Below are 7,247 nucleotides of genomic sequence, written 5' to 3'. Positions count from 1 at the left end.
TTGCTGTTGATTTTTGTGAAATTAAAGAGCTAAAACCTTTTTTGATGCGGCTGAGATTTATCCAAATGATTTAGTTTTATTTTGTTATTTCGTATTTTGTTCATTTGAAAATGGTTACGCACTACTAAGAAGTGGCCAATCCGGTACAGGTGCAAACGTACGGGTGACGTCAGAATTCCGAAGAATTTTTATGAGATCCTTTTTATTCGCTGAGAACGAGGGTGGGAGCGTAAAGGAAAGAAGGGGGGGAGGGGATTTACGAGAAAACTGATTAACGACATATTTATAATATTATTATTATGATCTCACCATTTTTATGCAAATTAATGAACTCGATTCGATTCTTCTGCTAAACCGGCTCTAAAGATTTGTATTGAGAGCCGAGTTTGGGAAAATTTGTTATTTTGGTCCACTGAATCATAAAAAATACCCTGAACTATTTATCGAGGTTTTTAATATTAATGTTTACTTACTCAATCCTAACGCAAAAATAAATTAATGATTTATGTAGATGTTAATTTTAATATATTATAACTGTCTATTTATTATAGGAGCCAAAATTCATTAACATTTTCTTGTATACCCACAAACAAGCCATGTTTTGCAAAACATTTTTACTTTTAATATGTATTTTATTGCGATGTACTTATCCTTTATTTTTTTAATACTCTGTTTTACCTCTTATGTATATTGTAAAAAAAAAAAATAATATATCTTCCCTTAGACAAAATTACGCGTAGAAATAAGATATGTGAATAACAAATTACTTTATTAAAGGTATTACAAAAATACAGAAAAATATCATATATTAATAATATCACATAAAATAGCGAAACTAACCCAAGAAGTTTTATTGTCAATTTATATCAAAAGTTTTATTAAGAAATACCTGCAAAATACATCAATATAGATATCGCCGCCAAATATTTAAATCAGCCACTCGACAGAGCAGCTAGGTTGTTCATTAAATGCCAGCATTCAACTAAATCGCTTGGCCGTTCTTTGAATAAATTAAGATAACTCATCGTTCAACGTGTTGGCCGGTTGAAAACCCTTGAGAATGGCTGAAGCAAAAGTCGCCGGGTTAGGTTAGGATAAGTTGGGTTAAGTTTAATACTAAAAAAAATGACAAGGAATTATTATTAAGTTAAATTAAGGATTAAGTTAAGTAAAATACTTTTTTACTATTTTTAAACTTACCCGACCTTACCTAAGCGAGGTTTAAACCTTTCGTTGAACGTTTATTCAACCAACAACTTAAATTCAGTTGAATGCCGGAATTTAATGAATAGCCTAGCCGCTCGGTGCAGTAGCTGATTTAACTATTTGGCGACGACATAGACATCTATGAGACACTGCGTTACAGATGCGTTTTTACGTTGATTTATCAAATTTTTGTCCGCGGAAGTGAACAATTCTTTAAAGGTGTGTAAATTATTCTAGAACGATTGAAAGTTAAAAATAAGTATAACGCATTGCTCATACCCACAGACGAATTCCAAAAAAATATTTAAAAGCCACAATAAGTGGGTTGATAGGATTTTTGTTGTTTTGCCCTTTACGGAACTTTTTTTATTATTTTACTTATTTTAGTGGTAATTTATTTCATCTAAGTTTTAGTAAATGGGAAAAATAATTTAAAAAAAACAGTTTTCAGAAATAGATCTTTATTTTGAAAAATATATTTTGTTGCAAATTTTCTAGAGATCCTAGAGATTTTGCAGATTTATATTGCAGACGTTTGCTATAAGTGTATTTTTTGCTAATAATCCAATAATTTCACGTTAAAATATTCGTTTTGATATTTTGTATAGCAAACACAATTTATAACTAACGCACGACATCAACTGATTATAATTTCCATTTAGCTAGTGAAAACTGAATAATTATCTTAAAGGGATTTGTTGTCGTTATACAACCGTGTTATGTAACGATAAGTTTACTTCTGAGGTAATTTTATGGAATTGTTTGGTATTTTGCATTTCTGTAGTACAGCGCTTAATGGATTAAAATTGATATGTTATAAGTGTATAATGTACCTTGACGATAATAAATAAACAAAAAAAAAATTAGTATAAAAAATACTCAAAACTCGGATCTACTTATTTCTTCTTCAGTTTTCTTATTTATATTTATTTACACTGTTACAATTTTGTTTTATTTATTTTTTATACAGAATAATGTTCCCTTACTGGGGTGTCCTGTGCCGAGGGAAACGTTTTACAATAGGTATAATGAAACATGCCTTAAACTGGTTAAGTAAATTTAGTTTCAGTACTGACAAAATTGGCGTTTAATTATTATTTTTCATTTTTTTATACATTTTCTTTATTCATAAAAAGATACGTTAGACAAAATTGAAGATAAATTTTAATTTCCCATCAGAATACGTATCCTGGACAACACGCCTAACTGTATATTAATCTATTTAATATCTTGCAAGTCTCCTGCAATGGTCTCTTCCCTTAGTCGAAATGCAAACTTGTACACTTCTGAAAATGACCATCGTTTCCGAGTTCTTCACTCAGGACATTGCACACTTTTGGGGCCGCAAAAGAGAAATTTCTCTGAGCGAAAGTCGTACTGTGTGCAGTTTCATAATAGGTAAAACAAATAATAGTTTAAAAAAACACATTGTTCATGATTCTTGAAGTATTTTTCGTCTCTGAGTGTATATTCAAATTTATTTTATTTGTGATGTTAGTCATCCCACGACACCAAACTAAAGTCGTGACTTTTCACGTCAGGAACGTTTATGGGTTGAAGAAGTTCTTGTATTTATTACTTTTATGGTAGATCCTAACACTCTAGGGTGAATGAACGAACCGTGAGAATTTGTTTTAGTAAAACCTTTTACTCATAGTCTCATGGTGCTACAGGGCACTGCGACATTTTAATAGATAGGGGTTGCTCATTACAAATGCACTAGATAGATAAAGACATTATGCAGCTAAAAAAATATAAAAAAAGATCGAGTCTTTTTTTTTAAATCAAAAACTTGGTTCCAAAAAAGGAAAAAGAATAATGTATGAAGCCTATGTAAAAACTAAAATATGTTATATGCAACAACTTGGGGAACAGGAAATCAAAAAGACATAAACAGACTGCAAATACAGCAAAATGGTATATTTACAGGGTTTATGACCTGTCATGGCTGGTTAAAGTGATTGTTATACAATGTGTTTCTTTCCAGTAAACCTCGCAAAATATTGTTTAGTGACAGGAAATCAAAATGACATACACAGACTACTAAGACAGCAAAATAAAATATTAAAGTTAGTATATGACCTACCATATCTAACAGCAACTATAGAACTTTTTAAACAAACTAAACAATGAAATGTAACTGAACTCTTTAAACTAGAATCCTTAAAATATATTCATTAATTAGCCACTGATGTAATTGTAGACGAAGAATTAAAACTGGAAAAAAACGGTAGTAAACATGAACACAATACGAGAATATCAGAAAAATATCATATTCAACATTTTAAAACGAGAAAAGAACAATCGAGACTAATAAACCATGGACTAAAATTATACAATCTGAATAAATTTTGATATGCCTGAATAACTGCCTAGGGAGGAAATCCAGCCAGTCTGCAAGCATTTGTACATACTTAATCATTGTTGAAAATGATATTACCTCTCGTGATAAGTCCTCGTGACTTTTTACGGTCTGCTTTTTACACCGCGCCTTAAGCTGCATTTGCTAAAAAAGTGACAATGCATCGAGAAATAATACGGAGAGCTATTGAATTTTGAGATGTTTTCCTTTTTTTTTTTAAATTTTGCACATGAAAAAAAGAGAAATACTCGAGCTCTTATTATTGACTCAAATAATTTAATTTTCAGACGATTTCGTGGTGGGAAAATGGAAATCGAGTTATGGTGTAGTGGGATTTGAACCTCGGACCTTTGGCCCATGAGTCCACAATACTACCACGGGACCACGACTCGGTTCAATGAGAAACTTCAGCCCTGCGGTAAATTGGATACAAAAAATGTTTTCTTGCGCGCGGTAAAAATTTGAGCATTAAATTGTACCCTAAAATTTCTTGTGAAAATGTACGAAAATCATCATAATAAAAACGCACTACTTTGAATGACGTTAATGGTTCATATGAACCATCCAATGATATGAGAACATCTAAGGATATCCAGTTTGGTCACCGTAAACGAACCATTTGGAAGAACTGTCATAGAGTTATTTCAGAAATACAAAACGGTCATAAATCATAGCGCTGATAATACGAAATATAAAAATAAAAAATAAAAATTTTTGGCTTAGTTTAATATTCTATTAACAAATAAAAAAATACTAAACTTCTTCTTTGCCTTGGATTGGTGAAATGGTTTAAAGGCCGTTTATACGGGTACAATACAATTATATTGACTCGACCATCGCCCGCGTGTGAACTGCAATTTTCTGGACAAAACATTGTTCCGAGACATTGTCACCGAGATAAACGGGCAGGCTATCTCCGCGGAATAATAATGCGTGATGACACCACCATACGGAACCGTATTGTCCTTGTGTAAACGCGCCTGAACAGGACCTATGCTATGAAAATAGCGATTTGCTCGACGCGTACTCGTCACTCCCGCGTATTTTTCTGCCGAAAACGGAGGCGGAAAAAAAATAATATTTAGTTCGTTTTTTAACAATGCCAATACATCTTGGTATAAAATAAATAGTTTTTTTTTATCTCGCTCTTAATAAACGCCGTCTTGTATTTATTTTCGCTGCATTCACGTGAAAACTGCAGCCGAATTTTCGTATTGTCCCAGCGTTCTGTCCTGCCCAATCGAGGCTGTTCACGGAGCTGGGACAAGACAATATTGTCATATCTATTGTATTGTTCACATGTAAACGATACTTTAGTCTACCAATTGCACCGTTATCTTAAAACTTTATTAAATTATGGAAAGGTGATTGAACTTCGCTTCAGATTCGGACTTCGAAGGCAGCGGAAATAAATGAAAATCTAGCTTCAAAAGAATTCGCACAGTAAAAACGTGTTACTGTATATAATTTGAGTATAATTATCATAACTCTCCAATCCGCAACAAGTGGCTCATAGGGCACTGAAATTATACTCCAATTCCAAAACAGAGTACAAAAAAATCCCACAAAGGCATGGCCCGTTTGTGGGTTTACAACATATTTTTATGAATTTTTGCTCCTACAATAAATAGACAGGTATCATATTTTTGTGTAAAATAAGAAAGAGAAAATAAAATATTATGTAAAAGATTTTAAGGTATTTTTTTTATTTTATAGTAATTAAAAAAGGAAATAAAAGATATAAAATAACATTAAAATATTCCGTATTTTTAAAGGGCAACAAAATATATCATAGATTAAAAGAAGGAAAATTTTTAATGTTTAGGATCAATGAATTATTATCAGTATTTTTTTTTTAATTTTTGGGTCTATAAAATATGCATGTCTCTGTGCTAGCCTCGTTTTACAATGTGGTAGTTCTAGCACACGATTCCTTCTTTGACTTGATCTATTTGAATTACTTGTAAATACATTTTGGTTCTTAAATATATATTTTAAACATTGACAACAATATATTTGTTTTATTTCCATAAGCTTAGCTTCTTGGAACAATTGGAAAGAGGGAAAAGTGCGATTTTTGTGAAATAAAATATTTCAATCAATATTTTACGTCAGGAATCGAACCTAGGACATTAAGAATGGTTGGCGGACATACTAACCACTACACAGCGAGACTTGATTTCTTTCCTCAGGATTTTTACCTGAGAGTAGCTATCGAGTCGAAGGCACTCTTTCAGGGTTCTGGTTCTACAAAAAAAATTAGGACTGGGTCATTGAATTTTTGGCAGGCAAAAAAAAAACGAAAACTAAGCTATTGTTTTTTTATTACATTTTATATAAGACAAACAGTTACCGGGAGTTTTTTTTTGTTAATTTCCTATTTTTCACAATAAGATTGCTTCGATGTTTAATAAATTTACACGTTTCTGATTTCTCTATTTCAAAATGTTCAAAAACGTCTTATTTAACAACTAAAAGTATCAATTCAAACGTCACTCTTCGTTTTGTGAGAGCAAAATTGACCCATTTCCCAAAGTATTTGGCGTGAGCGTTCTAACAGCGTGAAGATCTTGTATCCATAGAAAGGTATATGACGTAACTATGACATAATCCTTTCTTTTACCTATAGATTTTTTACTGTCTCCTCCCACTGCTTTTGTTACTCCACCCACCTTTAGAGAAAAAGTGATTCAAGTCAAAATACATACATTTTTTTTTTTACCATGAGTCTTAATTTTTTTGTTAAATGTCCACATATTAATAGAACATAATTTACACAAAAAAGTGAAATGTCAAACAATATTCGTCCCGATAAACTATCAACCAATAGTGTGTCATTTCGTGATCAAATATTAAATTTATCAATTTGATAAAAATGTTACAAATCCACTTTTCCAAATGTCAAATGTTCAGTCAAATCGGCATTTATTATAAATAATGCAATATGTTATGTTAGCAAAACAGTAAAAAAGCTGCAATCAAGTCAAATTAAGGGTAGTGCGATTATGCAAAATTAATTATGTACACGTTAACATACATTAAAAAATATACAAAATAACCGAAGGTCTTATTCTGTAACTAATTCGTTTCGTTAATTCATTCGTATCGTATAAGAGGGAACGAGAGAGAAATACGTTTTTGATTGTATTAGAGTGAGATAGATACTTAACGAACGAAGGAACTTACAAAACGAAATTTTGACAGAATGAGCCTGCAGAACATTCACAAAACGATGATGTAAAACAATGCTTTTTAAAAATATATTTGTAAATCATACGATACAAATTATAATACATGTGAATTATATTTCCAGGAGTTATTACAACTTGATTCGGGACTAAAATCATATTAATATTGGTGTTCCGTGATGTAATTGGGCCTCCTGACTCCTGACCTGTTAACAGTAATGCAAAACAAAAAACAATTATTAATATATATTTTTAAAAAGCACATATTAAGAACAACAAAGAAATAAAGCAAGTTTAACACTTTTATAACTAAATATAACACAACAAATATCGACCTCGTGGTGTAATGGTCAGCGCGTTTGCCTACTATTCAAGAGGTTTCGGGTTCGATTCCGACATGGTTGATATGCAATATTTATTGAAAAGGGTGTTTCTACACTAGAATATTTCGTAGTCCCTGAACTGGTACCTAAAGCGTAAGACTGATCATC

At 31.5% G+C, this 7,247-nt stretch overlaps 1 long non-coding RNA gene across 1 annotated transcript; it reads right to left on the bottom strand.

The window, feature by feature from the left end:
- Positions 1 to 2,333: 2,333 nt before the first annotated feature.
- LOC148270812 (uncharacterized) lies at positions 2,334 to 4,279 on the bottom strand. The gene is made up of 2 exons (XR_015825271.1): positions 3,244 to 4,279; positions 2,334 to 3,104 (listed from the first exon to the last, which is right to left on the bottom strand). It is a non-coding gene; the product is annotated as an uncharacterized LOC148270812 (long non-coding RNA).
- Between the last annotated feature and the right edge of the window lie 2,968 nt (positions 4,280 to 7,247).

This window comes from Micrasema longulum, unplaced genomic scaffold (genome assembly GCF_059751315.1).
Source record: "Micrasema longulum isolate JH-2025_06_02 unplaced genomic scaffold, ASM5975131v1 h1tg003383l, whole genome shotgun sequence".
Classification (NCBI taxonomy): Eukaryota; Metazoa; Arthropoda; class Insecta; order Trichoptera; family Brachycentridae; genus Micrasema; species Micrasema longulum.
Note: the sequence above shows the minus strand (reverse complement) of the source record. Positions and strands in the feature narration are given on the sequence as shown.